We start from the raw sequence: 14,020 nt of genomic DNA on the forward strand, positions 1-14,020 counted from the left end.
GTTCAATCTGGTTAAAGCACTTATCTTGTGCAAGATCAACCTCCTGCAAGAAACTTCTCACACTTTACCATTCAATCACATTGGTTTGCATTTTCTATGGCAGTTCTTTTTCTCTCTAGAGAATACACAGGAGCTTTCTGACTTAATAGTCATATCAAGCCTAAAATATTTGAAACCTCACCATACTTATCATTATCCACTTCCTTTATGATACCAGAACCTTTTTTTTTAATTATTTGTGCTCTAATAACCAAAGTATAAGAGCACAATACATTCCAAATTATTCATCTGTGTGGCTTTGTACAAAGAACATCATTTATGCATTAAACAACAGAAAATAACTTACACATTATCCCTGAGGTATTTCACCTACACATTATTCTGTGGTCTAACGAAGACCACGTTTCCTTTCTGCCATGTGCTTTAAGATCAATTGTGTGACAGTAGAAGAAAAAAAACTTAACTTTTTCACTGGTACACAGAGAAGGAAAAAAACAAATACAGAGTGCTCAACTCTTGAATCAGAAGGTAAATGGATAATCTCCTGAAATTACATCAGAATTTTTGAACCTAACTCTTGAATCAGAAGGTAAATGGGTAATCTCCTGAAATTACATCAGAATTTTTGAACCTAATCCTACAGGGTCCAAACATTCAAAACAAAATCCAGTTGCTACAATCAAATGTTGGCAGAAAGGAACTCCAGACCTACTTTATCAGCCTGTCTTTTTCCCCCTCCTTCCACTTGCTTCTTGTAGGACCATCAAAAGCTACACAGAACAGTTTCAGGAAACAAGCAGATGATAGATCACCTAGACAGAAAGTACACTTGAAAAATAAGAACTTTAAGTCTAGCCAAACTGTCCAGATGACTCCAACAAGGTTTCATAATTCCAGCTATCAATCATCCTCTAAGTGTCAAGAGTCCAGAAAAATTACTCCATGGCATTTTCCATCTAAGATTCTTTTTGTTCCTTTATTTTTTTTCCCCTAAGGTAGGATATTTTTTAAAAACATTTAACTATTTCTATTTGCATTTTCTTTTATAGATTCAGAAACTGAGTTCCCAGTACCTACATTCAAACAGAAAGTAACAACAGAAATCTGATCAGAGAACTCTGACTCACCTTTGTTTTTATTAATGATGGTTAACGTACAACTCACACAGTTATATGCTACATTGACAGCTCACCTCTGCAAGACATTCAAACTTTTTCAAAAAGGGAGAGGGAGAGGAAATGGGACTAAGAAGCCTGCTAGAACCCACACTATATGTTTAAGAATAATAAAGCTCTCATCTAGGTGCATAGATGCAAAACTTCTCATAAAAATCAAAGATAAGAGGTGGTGGCAGCAGCAGTAACTTTTCTGCCTTAACAATAAAAAAATCCTAAAAGAGAATTTAATATAGCAAGATAGTATCATATTTTTTTAATTTGTTTGGGGGGTTTTCTTAATTCATATTTACCCCTAACACTACAAAAAACAGAGGGGAAAAAACCTAATGAAATGTTTTTACTCTTATTCTTAGTACATCTGACAACTTTTTACATAGGCAATGTCATTGTTCCCTGTCTTTCCTTCCACATAAATCAATTTCCAGATTCTGTTTTCATGTGATAGATACTGAAGACAAAAAGCACTGAAAAGGAAAAAAATCCACTAAAGTTAGGAATACCATTTAAAGCAAGGTGTAATACATTTATTTTCCAATTTATAAAGGAACACCAGTGAAATCATGAATTAAGCTTATGATTACTTCTTAGCTCAAATGTACAAATTTTCCACATACACAAAACACTACACTAATTTTAGTGAGTTGACTGCTAAATCAGTTCAAGTTTCTCACATCACTAAGCATCACAAAAATAACAGGTCTTTTTGTTCCTGTTTTTATGACTTCAGTATACACTTGAAGTTTTTCAATAATTTTTTTCTAGCAATTGCCTCTATCAATCACCACCCATCAACAATTGGAAAAAAAAAAAAGATGCATAGTTTAGATGTTTCAAGACTGGGGGATTTCATCACAGAATGCCTCTAAGAGAAAATTACCAGGGCCTCCCTAAACAAAGAGCAGAACTTTAAGGGAGAAAAATTTAATTATAATTAGCCTATAATATGCTATTTCATGAGAGAAAGCAGTACTGATTTAAGATAAATAAATGAATTTTATACCAATGTATGCAACTTTACCTCAAAGTCCTTAACTAATGTCACTGCAGAAAGTTTAACATACTAATCAAATTACCATCTCTATACTGTACCTGCTCTGCACCTTCACAAGGCCTATATATAAAATATACATAACTACAGGGAAAAAAAAATTAATCAAAACCTTCTAACCCATCTACACATGCCAACTGTCTTTCCTTAAAAGCAAAATGATACAACTTTAAATACATATTACAAAATATGTACAAGGTGAAAGTGGTAATTTACCCATATTTAGTAAATTGAGTAACTGAAATGTCCAAGAATAATTATCACTCCTGAACATCTGAAAAGTTACAGACTGTGTTTCCTAACTTATGGAGAAACAGGCAGTTCACCCCAAGTTTAAGCAGAGCTTATTTCCCCTGAGCACAAGTATAGAAGTAGCTCTCTTGCTAAACTAACAGTACTGGTAAACCCATTGCCTCACACCCTTTAAATAGAGGCAAAAAAATCGGTAACAATTTCCTGGGGCAGTACTTTAAGTATCAGAATAAAAAAGAATCTTTAGGTATACTGTAAGCAATGTGTACAAATATAGCAGAATTAACTTGAAGCTTAGTGGAAGAGATTAAATTACTGAAACAAAGTGATCCGTACAGTCAATTTCTCACTCGTGCATGGACCAAGGAGAGAAAGATTAGAGAAGAGTTACCAGATTTACAGGTAAAAATGATTCAGACATAAAATACACAAACTAGCTGCATGACAGTCTTGAGTCAAGCAAGACCTCTCAATTCAATCAGCACACCGTGCTAATCTGGTAGTAACTTCAAGCCAATTTGAACATAAAAGCAATCTACCTATACTCATACAGCACTAAGTCCAAACAAAAACTCCAACTTTCATTTGCTCCCAGTAGAAAATTAATGCTACTGTGGGTCCAGATTGGCTCCACAGTCACACAGATGACACTGAAACTAACTACAGTTTCCCATTTCAACAGGGTATTTTGGGCAAGATGCAAATATTTCCAAAATCATACTACTGCTTTCAGACCTCTGCTGACTCTTGCTGATCTTGGTGTTAGTTGTTTATACAAGTCACATCACCTAACAGAAAGATGGCCAAAAGGTAGCATTCTGATTTCCTTACTACACCAGAAAGAACAGTCTACAAGGTGTGCTGGTGCATTCCTTGTAAGGGGAGGTGGGTAACAACATATTTGAAGTGCTGGTACTCAATATAGCACACAGGAACACAGTTATGTACCTTAAAATTGAGAGACACCAAATCAAGCCTGCTACATGCACTGGAAAAAGGAAAAAACAATTCAGAAGACAAACACTTAAAAATATCTTCTATGCATAAACTGCCTTTTATTGAGCATGCAATCTAAACATTCTCCTCTTCCTTCCCCTCGGTTGCATCATATGTGTATACATGTTTTGCAATCATTAGCAAAAGCAATTGTCATGCCTTCCTTCAGATTTACAGGACAACTTAAACCTGTGGTCATGGGAACCACCATTCCCACAAAGAAATCCTCAAGAACAGACCTAAGAAAAGTTGATACACCTATGCCCTAGCACAATCTGTACAGGAGAAATTTCTAAGTAAAAATGCACCTATCAATACAGTGCATCATAATCCACAAATCCAGTGCGAAAGCTACTGTCCAGTTGTCACGGAGTCAACAAACTTCACCTTTCCTACCTAGCTTCCCTGACTACAATGTTTTTTTTAATTTTTATTTTTGTTTAAGTTTGGGAGAGGAGGTTTACAGGGAGAAGAGAGAAAACATGAAGAGGATTTTACTAAAAGAATTGTACATTTTGCTGAATTTCTGCTTTCTACTACTGCTCTGAGCACTCAGATCTTCTCTATACTACAGTTAGGTTATTTGGAAAATTCATGACAAACTCACATTTTAATGGTACACTCTAGATGTCCTTCACACAGCAAACTACTCTGTGTGCGCATGTGTGTGTGTATATATACATATGTACCTACACACAAATCTAGAAAAAGTATATGCAGCAAATATATGTAGCATAAATGCATGTATCAAAGTAATCTGAATATTTAGTTATTTCTGCCTGTTTCTAAGGAGATAACACATCTTTAACCAGATGTAGAAGCAGAATATGTGAATAAATGACTAATCTTACCCACAAGGAAGTTCCTTCTGTTTCCTTTGACATGCTCCACCATGGTATAGATTTTGCTAAGAGATTAGGAGGGATATCCAACTTCCAAATTCTACACCACTGCAGTTGCAGTATGAAGTATGCAGGCTTAGAAACCACTACGAGTCCAAATTCAGACCTTTGCTACTCTCTGCTGCTCTCCATGGTAACCTAACAGATAAGTTAGCAGTCTACTTCAAATTTGTGCCGAGACAAAAAAGGGTAGTAGGTAAAAATAAGACACAGTAGGCACACTCATAATACAATATACAAATCAGGATCCATTAATGACCAACTCTTGCAAACCGCATAGAAGAAACAACTTTGTTCTGAAAGAAATCTGGTTTCCTATGTATTTGTAGTTTACATACAAACATTCCCACTGACCTTGTGTTCTCTATATCCCTTCATAGCATTTCTTCCTCATCAGAATACTAACTGGTCCTGAGCTCATTCACAAGTCCATCAATAACCTTCTATGCCATTCACACTGACCTACACACTGTCAGTAGTCAGGTCCATCTCACCTTCTTCACAAGGGCCTTATCAGCCAGCAGAAAGAAGAAGAAAAAAAAAAAACAGTACCTGCCATGGCTGGTTTGGAGTTACACACATGACAGATAATGGCTGAAGTCATTATGATTCCTCTCCCTACTTTTCCCAGGACATTGCTCATAGCTGTCCCTTTCCATCTGCTTTTGGATTTTTCATTAAGCTTCAGAGATCTCAAGGGAACCAAGTTTCTAAGTACCAAGTTTTTGCTTTTTAAGTTTTTGGTTGTACTGACAGAGATCCAGTGATCATTAGACCAATTTATTTAAGAAATACAGTTATTACAGCAAAACTACTACAGGGTAAGGCTCCTCCTCCTACTTTGTTTTTAATCCAGTGCCAATATAGAGTAAGAACAAGCATGGTGGAGTTCATTAGCATACTTATGAACATCCTGATACAATACATACAGGACTGTACATTCAACAAAGACCTCAGTCATGCTTGGAACAACAGCAAAACTTCATGAATTGGTCTTGCGTTTGGGATCTAGAACAAAGAAGTCCTGCCTTCTCCATGGTATCCAAGATTCATACATAAAAAACTAGAGTTTCCATCATGTAAGTATCAATTCTTCAGTATACAGGTCATTACATGCATTACACCAACTCTAGTCAGTGGAAAGCAAGCTGCCCTTTTAAGTATAAACCTAGAATCAGTCGGTCAACAAGTTTCTGCCATACAGAAGAGCTCGCTTCCACTGGCCATAGGCTATTCTCCCTTTACTATCTGGTCCAAAAGTGCTGCTCTTGTGTATTCCTGAAGATGCGATGGAAAGAGACCTCTCCAATATCTATGCCAGTCTATTAAAACATGGAAGACTTCCCCTTACCTCTTCTCTCTCTTCACTCCTTCTTTTCTTCTCTCAGTGGAAGTTAGACAAAATATGGGACTAGGAAGAGAAAAAGAATGAGTGGTAGAAGGGAAATAAAGGTAAATGCAGTTACAGAAAGAATAAGAATTAGTTTATCGAACAGAAATCTATCAAAGCAGCAGTAAGCAGAGGTATACAGAAAAATACCATGCTTACAGATTTTAGGTTTTATATTTACAGGATTCAACCCCCCAAATTGAAAATGAACTGCCAATCACTTGATGTCTCTAAGTTTACTAAACACGTGCCATACTTAAACCATACACAGAAAGGCCTATCCATTCAAAAATTATAAATTATTTGAGCTTGAGAGTCAAGGAACTATAAGTTACAAGTACAGCACATGAAGAAGAAAAAAAACTTACTTTTTGATAGCAATATTGCTTATTGCTTGGAGAAGTATATACTAGCTACCTAACACCAGTGTGTTATACTGCATCTCTGCAAGATGTAAAATTCCTTTAAATGTAGGTTCAAAAGTTAAGAAAACAAATGAAGTAGTTTCCCAGTAAAAAGACCTTGGCCTTAAGTCATTCTTTGTATCAGCTGGTTTACTGAAAACGTTTTTCTCCACCTAACACAAAGTGGTAAATAACTGTTGATTAAACTTAAACAAAATGCCTGTATTTGACTTACCAATGATTCTCCAAGAAAATATTATTTACACTTGTTACCTTTTATTGGCATCATTTCAAAATATGACGTGTTTCTGCAAGTACATACAGTCCACATTCTGTAAGAATACTCTGTAAGGCATGTCTACAACCGTAAGGGCTAAGTATATTTATTTATTCGTAAATGTGACAATATACCTCATGGTGATTCAGTCACCAAAAGGTCTAAATCCCAAGGCCCAATATTCCTCCCAAGAATTAAGGCTTTTTTGGGGGGAAAACATGTGGCTACAAATACATATTGGTATTGCGTTCAGCAATCTAAATATTTTGCTGGCTTCATGACATCAAATACAGTAATTTTTTTTTCTATGCTGCTTAGTAAGACTTGAGAGTCTACTGTAATTATTAGATGCCTAGTACACAAGAATTGAATTCTTTTGACTTATTTGAAGTCTGACATTTCGGCTAAGCCAATTTCTATTTTCACACGTTTTCACTTACGTAGATTCCAAAAACTCATTCCCCTGTTTTATCAGTGGCATTTGACTTACATGAGTAGCATAGCAGTGCTTCTACTTTTACTTCTGGGAGTTACCTAATCATTATAGTTACGCCTAGGAATCTAAACACAAGCAAGACAGAAAGCTGCACTCTTTCAAACAGAAACTTTAATTCTTCTAGCAGTTAGAACAACTCTTTTATGTAATTTTAACCACAGTTCAACCTGGACTATATTTCTTGGTAACAACTTAGCAGTATGTCAATGTGCTTTACTAAGATTTTGGGAGGAAGAGGGCAAGAGACAGTGAGGGAACAGATGAAGGGGACTATGTCAAGTTCAAGAACAGCCAAAAACAATACATAAGTTTAAGATCAAGATATCTTTCCTGCTTTCAAGAAAATTAAAACCATTTAATTTTCAATTGCAATTATCTTGCAAGACTACGTTGACCGATTTGTAACTTTATACCTTTGTGTTTTCAAAGGAGATCTCAGTATGTATTTTTAATTGTAGTAAGAAAGATATGAAATACATCATCTTAGAATAAACACAACAAAGAAATTTTGCCCAGAGATGGAAGCACAAAACAGCTCTTAACTGTCAATACTACTACTACATAGAATGGGAAAAAAAAGATGCAGAGTTTGTCTTTTTTCTTCCAGTACAGATGCGACTGGAAAGTAAGAGACAGTATAAAATGAAAATTATAAAAAAGCCACTGCATTCATAAAAATCCTGCATAATGATATTATAGAACAAGATTCCCATCAAGTGTTTCTAAACTAAAAGACTAATTAGCTTTTTTACTTGGTAAAGCATCTGAGGGAGGAACCTTATCCTTATAACCAGTAAAATAACTACTGTATTGTTCATCAGTTATACATAAAAGTATTTACGTTTCTTTCACAGTTCTAGAATTACATGTTTGGAAACCAAACGAGAGGTTAACCTCTCTATTCCTTTCCCAAAAGCTATAACTAAGTTGCTGTAAGTCTCAGGTCTTCACCTTCAGTCTAAGTAGAATCTACTAAAAACATTCCTCATTGGAAAAGTTTCTTTAAACCAACAGTTAAGACAGGATTAACTGTCTAGACTTGGAATATCATCTGTCTTGTGATACGGTTTTAAACACAGCACCATTATAACCATACTAATTAGGAGCTAGCTCCTTTTGTCTACTCAAGGCAAGAGCATCACTCACTGTTAAAGAAAAAAAGTATCTTTAGACCTAGTCAAGTTAGAAGAGTTAAAGAGTAATGAACACCAAACCAATTTATATATTCAGAGCTCCTAAGGGTAGAAGAGCAAAACCTACCACCTGGATACATTTTAAATTCTTACTTTTTAAATATAGGCTATTAATTTTATCACTTTCTATGACTGATGAAATAACCAACAATGGACAACAGATTACAGGTCCTCCTTCTTAAATTGTAACAAACTACAGTAACATCATCAAAATCTTGTCTTATCTTGTTTTTGAACTTGACGATAATTTGAGATAGATAAGAAAGTGAACAATTATCTAGACTATGATGGCATAAAACAATATACAACTACAAATGAGAATAAAATTTTTTAAATCTTCTCTAAACCGGAGCCCACACTATGATATTTTAATATCTATACCCACTGGAAATGTTAGTTTAAATTTTAGAAATAGGATCAATACTATTTTGGCATTCCCATACTTAGCATGATTTGCAAAACTGCTGTCCTTTGCAAGTCTCACCTAAGTTTTACAATACTGCATCTCCATCTAAGCAGTACATGAACCATCACATGAAAGGGAAGATAGGACTCTTTCAAAAAAATATGCAAAACTAACAAACACATTTTACTTGCACAGGATGCAACCTGTGTACTACTTCAATATATTCCTCATTTGTACTTTTGAAACACGTAACTCAAGTGGACACTGATTTACCATAGTTCTCACCTAATATTTTAATTTAAAAAAAAAATAAAGCACTTAAGACAGGCCTGGTAAAAAATTCTTTGTACAACAAAACTGTCTTCAAAGGCTTACAGGTAATCTTAACTATTAAAATTTTCTAACAACCAGCAGAGCTTAAAATCTTGCCTGTATCATTAATACGACATTAAGATTTGTAAGAAGAAATAAAAATAATCTCAATATCTCCTAGCAAGTATATGAGATGTTGTCAAGGTTTCTTTTAAATAACTTGTTTGTTATGCCTTAAAGGTAACAACAGTTTTGTCTTTGAACAACTATAGCAGGTTTTTTTTTTAGTATGAAGGTTATGAGCTGAATTTCAGATCCTCAAGAGATTATGTCAACTTCTGTGGGTATGATTTTTTGGTTATAAAGAAAATGTGAACGATTATGTCATTAGAAATATTAATCTTGCACCATTTAAAAGTCCACTAAAATTAATATTTTAAATAATTCAGAATTTGGAAGAATTAAAAGTGGTTTTTTTTCTTAATCCCCACTCTACCTATGCTGAAAACTTTTTTTTTTCCCCAGAGATGCCTTAAGTTTCATTCTCAGCAATAAATCAAAACTACTATTTGCTCAGTGGAAGCATTTAAACACTGTACCTGTTCCAAAAACAGTGTCCAACAAAATTTGCTTTCGAGAGATTCGCAAATGCTCGTTTATATGGAAGTCACAAGGCCAATAACGTAAGTGGACTTCTTTAGGATATCTCCAAAAGTCTGAATTGGGTTTTATATCTACACCCCCCCCCCCAATTCAATTTTGTTAGAATGCTAAACAAAAAATGCAAAATACTATCATTAAACCTTCATTTACATAAATTTATTTAGAACAGTGCCACAATTCTACAATAATGTACACCACTCCTTAACTAAGTCCCACGAATAGTCCTTACTAAAATTAGTATTAGCATACACACAAAATTAAGACTGTCCTTAAATCAAACTGAAATCAGGACTAGACAGACACTACAGTCTTCAGCATGACATGGATTTCTGTGTTTCTGTTGCTTTCCAACCGAGTATTAACAGCTGTGTGTGCTGAAACTGTACCAAAAGCACAAGGTAATGTGACTCCTAAAACTAATCTGAATTTTAGTGCTATGATAAACTTACCCAAGTTATAGTCTAAAAAGCCAGTATTATTTCCCCTCTGAAGTTTTCCAGATGGCAAAAAAAGCTCATCCAAAAGGCTAAATGACACTTAAGCATATTTTTCTTTCAGGTATGAAAAACTTGAAGATACATAAACAGTTTTAGAACTCCAGTCCATATTATTGCATTTGTAACACAGTATTTGTAAATCAGAAATGTCTCCTGAAAAAAAAATTTAGATTTCAAAGCTTCCCTATTTTAGGAAGTTTCTCTTAGTTTTGGGGGGAATTTTTTATAAATATACTTTAACATATCAACATTAATTGAATTAAAAAATAAAGGTAGAATTTCCTTTGTAATACTGTCTCCTTAAAACAAATCACATATCTGTTTTCACAAATGGAGAAACTGAGTCACAAAGGCAAACTGACTCACTAAAACTCATACAGGAAAACTCTGGAAGATGTCAAAATTCCCAAGAGGTTCTTAATGCATAAACTTTGTGATCTATAAGATATGCTTTAAATTTGAGTATGAGTATTTAAATTTTTATTCTTTATAATCTTACTTCATTCTCCCCCCGGAACGCTTTTTATAAAGTGTACAAAATTACTTTAATTTTAATCTTGAATCAAATGTCTGCTTGAGAGCATCACTGAGGCCATAAAGTCAGACTGCGAAGCTGTGTAGCCCTCTAAGTCATAACGTTAAAAAAATTGTTCACAAGACAAGGAGCGTTAAACCTAGGAACAGGAAAGAAAAAGGCAAAAGGTTTTCAAAAAGACCCATACATACTCTAGAATCTTACCCATGTCCTTTTTAATAACCAGAGTAAGACACAGTTTATTAAAAAAATCTAATCTATATAAATAAGGAAGGCATGATGGGAGCATAAATTACTGGACTACTAACGCATCATTTGGTGGTTGAAATCACTCAGCCTTTGGCCTCAAAACACAGGAAAGGCAAGCATTAACAACAGTCTAAAAGTCTTACTATCTTATTGTTCAACTTCAGGTATACTTTTAATCACACGAGTGCTTCTAAATGGTACCTAAATTAAAATTCTTCAGAGATTGAAAACAGTTTTGCCATTTCAGTACCTCACTTCTGAGTCTTTAAATCCAGAAGGTTCCAAAGCTATGCTAGAATAGAATTCATACCTTATTAAACCAAAAACAAGATTAGACAGTCATACAAAAAAAAAGTGAACTACTAATAATTTTCTTTTTATTGCTTAAAATATGCAGTTTGCAGCCTCCAGAGTTTGTATCAGAGTACACTACACCAACTACCAAATAATAAATCCTTGTGACCTCCCTTCCCCCCACCCAAACATATTTATAGTGGTGATACTAAAAGGTTCATATTTCATTTAGGAAAAAAATTAGAGGTTAGACCTGCACTATCCCTCAGTATTTGTATGTGTATTACCACATATACAATTTATACAACAATATACAAAATAAATTGAAGAAAAAAAATGTAATACCCATATTACATGGTGGCAAAAGAAATTCCACATCTTAATAAAGTAAGAGGTTATAACCTCACATATGTTATTTCTGTATCTTTTAGTAGTCTCAAAATATGAATACACGGAATTACTACCCTGATGTCCAGCAAAGGTATTTCCTGGAAGGTGAACATGACGTTCACAAATGTGATTCCACAAAGAATTTAGCCAACTGTTTTAGTGATCTTAATCCACTACTTATTTTGATAAATATTACTGCTTTTATGTCGCTGATAGGATGGGCGGATGTACAGTACCCATCATAAATGCAGGCTCTTTTCCAAATTATTAAACAGACATACAGATTACCTTACAGCAACCTATACACACCCCTCAAAGAAGCAGCTTGAGTCTGTTGCCTCTTTCCACCCCCCTTTTCCCCGACAAGAGTGGTCTCGTTCACTTGCCTTTCACACACATAACCAATAAAATTAATCAGCTGGAACACAGCATTTTTAAATCGCAGTAAAGCCAAGAGATGCTTTGTACGTTATTTGAAGGGAACAGTCTTTTCATTTAAACATAATAAGACTCTAATATGCTGCAGACAAACGCACTGCATGGGGTGTGGAGGACCCGAGCTGATTAGATTACCACAACATCAGCCTGAGGCCGCCATTTTTAGAATCTCTAAAGGACAAAAGAGGGAAATTAAAAAATTTGCTCCACATTTTTTGAAAAGTAACTTTAAAAGTATAGTGATTATAATCAATTAATCGTGCATTATAAGTACAGCCATGGATATCTCTTTATTTTCTCTGACCTAAGCCCTGAATAACAAAAACGTTTCATTATTATTCCTTTAAGGTACTGTAAATAAACAGACTAAAACATTCCTAAATCTAGATGCAGCACTAAACTTCTCTTTTTAACGACACGTAGTATGTACCATTTTAGGGACCTCAGGGCTTTTAGCCACCGCACATTCCCTAATGGCTGAGTATGGGGGAATACAGGACCTTTATAATCAGGCTATATTATGTTTCTCTACCCTATTTAGTACTACACAGTGAACCGTTTGTTTCTCCTCCCCTATGTCTGCAGCAATAGAGTCTACCCCACCAACATTTATTTCTTTAAGAAAGAGATTAAAACATGCCACCCAAGGAACAGGAACACTGGGTACAGAAACTAAAGCAAGAAAGGGATACACCAATATAACTACTTACACCCTCAAGAAAAGGGGTGGAGAGAATGCTCCCCTTTTAAATTGGTACAGAAACTCTTGAGGACTGCTTTCCGTTTGTCCAGGTTACACCACGAAGCGGAGATATTAGCAGGGAGGGAGGAAAGGAGGCGGGGGTGTCGAAGGCAGCGAGATTAGGCCTATAATGAGCCATTTTAGTACCACAAAGCAAAAAATATACAGGATGGAGGAAGAGAATAGGTTTCCTTAAGCTTCATAAAACTCAATACGCAGTCCCAATAACACACAAACCCATTCTTAAAATCACCAGACTACGGAAGCATATGTTGTCACATAATAGCCCCTTTTGGCTCCTTTTCCAAGCATAATGCATGAATCTGGCATAACTGCCAAAAAATTCTCCTCAGCTCCTCCAGTTACAGTAACCCGCCATATTCACAAGATATAGCGACAGCCTGCCATTTTTAACCAAACCCCACAAAAGCAAGAACAAATTAAAGGCAACTTAAACAGAATTTAAACACATTTCAGGGTGGAAGGGAGTTATACTCGCACCGGTGGTAACGAGACGTTCCCGTCGCATTTCACTCCCTTTTTGCCACCCTCCTCCCCAAAGCACCCACAGCAGAATACGCTTATAATAACCAAAGACTCACCTGTAATGGTCACAGGCCAGGCAGCAGGACCCCTCAGCTGAGCCCCTTCTCTATCCCAACCAAAACAATGCAACAGCCCCACTGCGGATATCCCTACCCTAGACAGGACTGAACCCTCAGCAAGCTCTGCTAAAAGAAAGAAAAGGGAAAAAAAGCAAAGAGGAGACCCCCCTCCCCCCAAACCTAGCTCAGTGCGCAGAACCCTACAGGGACCAGCTCAGAAGCGCCTTTGCCTTGGGACCTGTGTACAAACCCCGCTGCCGCCGCTGCTCCCGTGTCTCCCTCCTTTCAGCCTCCTACGCTCCCTTCTATGTCACTGCCTCTCTGGGAAAATGGCGTCCGTTCTCCCCTCCCTCCCACTGCACGGGGCTCACCCGCCCCGCCTGGCAGGGGCAGGGTTACCAAGGCGAAGCCAAACAGCCGCCATTTTGCTTATGGGCTGGGAGCGCAGCCTGCGCCCGCCGAGCTCTCAGTGTCCATTTTGCAAGAGCGCTTTGCACGTTACGCGGAACAGCTCAGGGTCTGGGCGCGGCCGAGACACCAGACTGCGGCAGGGGCTGGGCAGGGGTCCGTGGGGAGGTGTGGAGGGAAGTAGGGCAGCGGAGGAGGGGCGGCTGCAGCTGGGGCTGGTGCCGGGGGCGATCAGCAGCCCCGGAGGCGCAGACGGCGGGGGAGGGGCAGGGGCTCCGTCCCGGGCTGTTGTGGGACCGAACGCGGGCGGGAGGATGTCTGACTCAGAGCTGCATCCTCCCAGGC

At 36.8% G+C, this 14,020-nt stretch overlaps 1 protein-coding gene across 1 annotated transcript in view; it reads right to left on the bottom strand.

The window, feature by feature from the left end:
• Positions 1-13,606, bottom strand: part of KMT2E (lysine methyltransferase 2E (inactive)) — a 62,028-nt gene extending 48,422 nt beyond the window's left edge. Inside the window, 2 exon segments of the mRNA XM_032996201.2 lie at positions 5,728-5,787; positions 13,265-13,606. The gene's annotated coding sequence lies outside the window, so the exon portion shown is untranslated.
• Positions 13,607-14,020: the final 414 nt, after the last annotated feature.

The sequence above is a fragment of the Tyto alba genome, unplaced genomic scaffold, assembly GCF_018691265.1.
Source record: "Tyto alba isolate M040663 unplaced genomic scaffold, T.alba_DEE_v4.0 Super-Scaffold_2, whole genome shotgun sequence".
Lineage (NCBI taxonomy): Eukaryota > Metazoa > Chordata > Aves > Strigiformes > Tytonidae > Tyto > Tyto alba.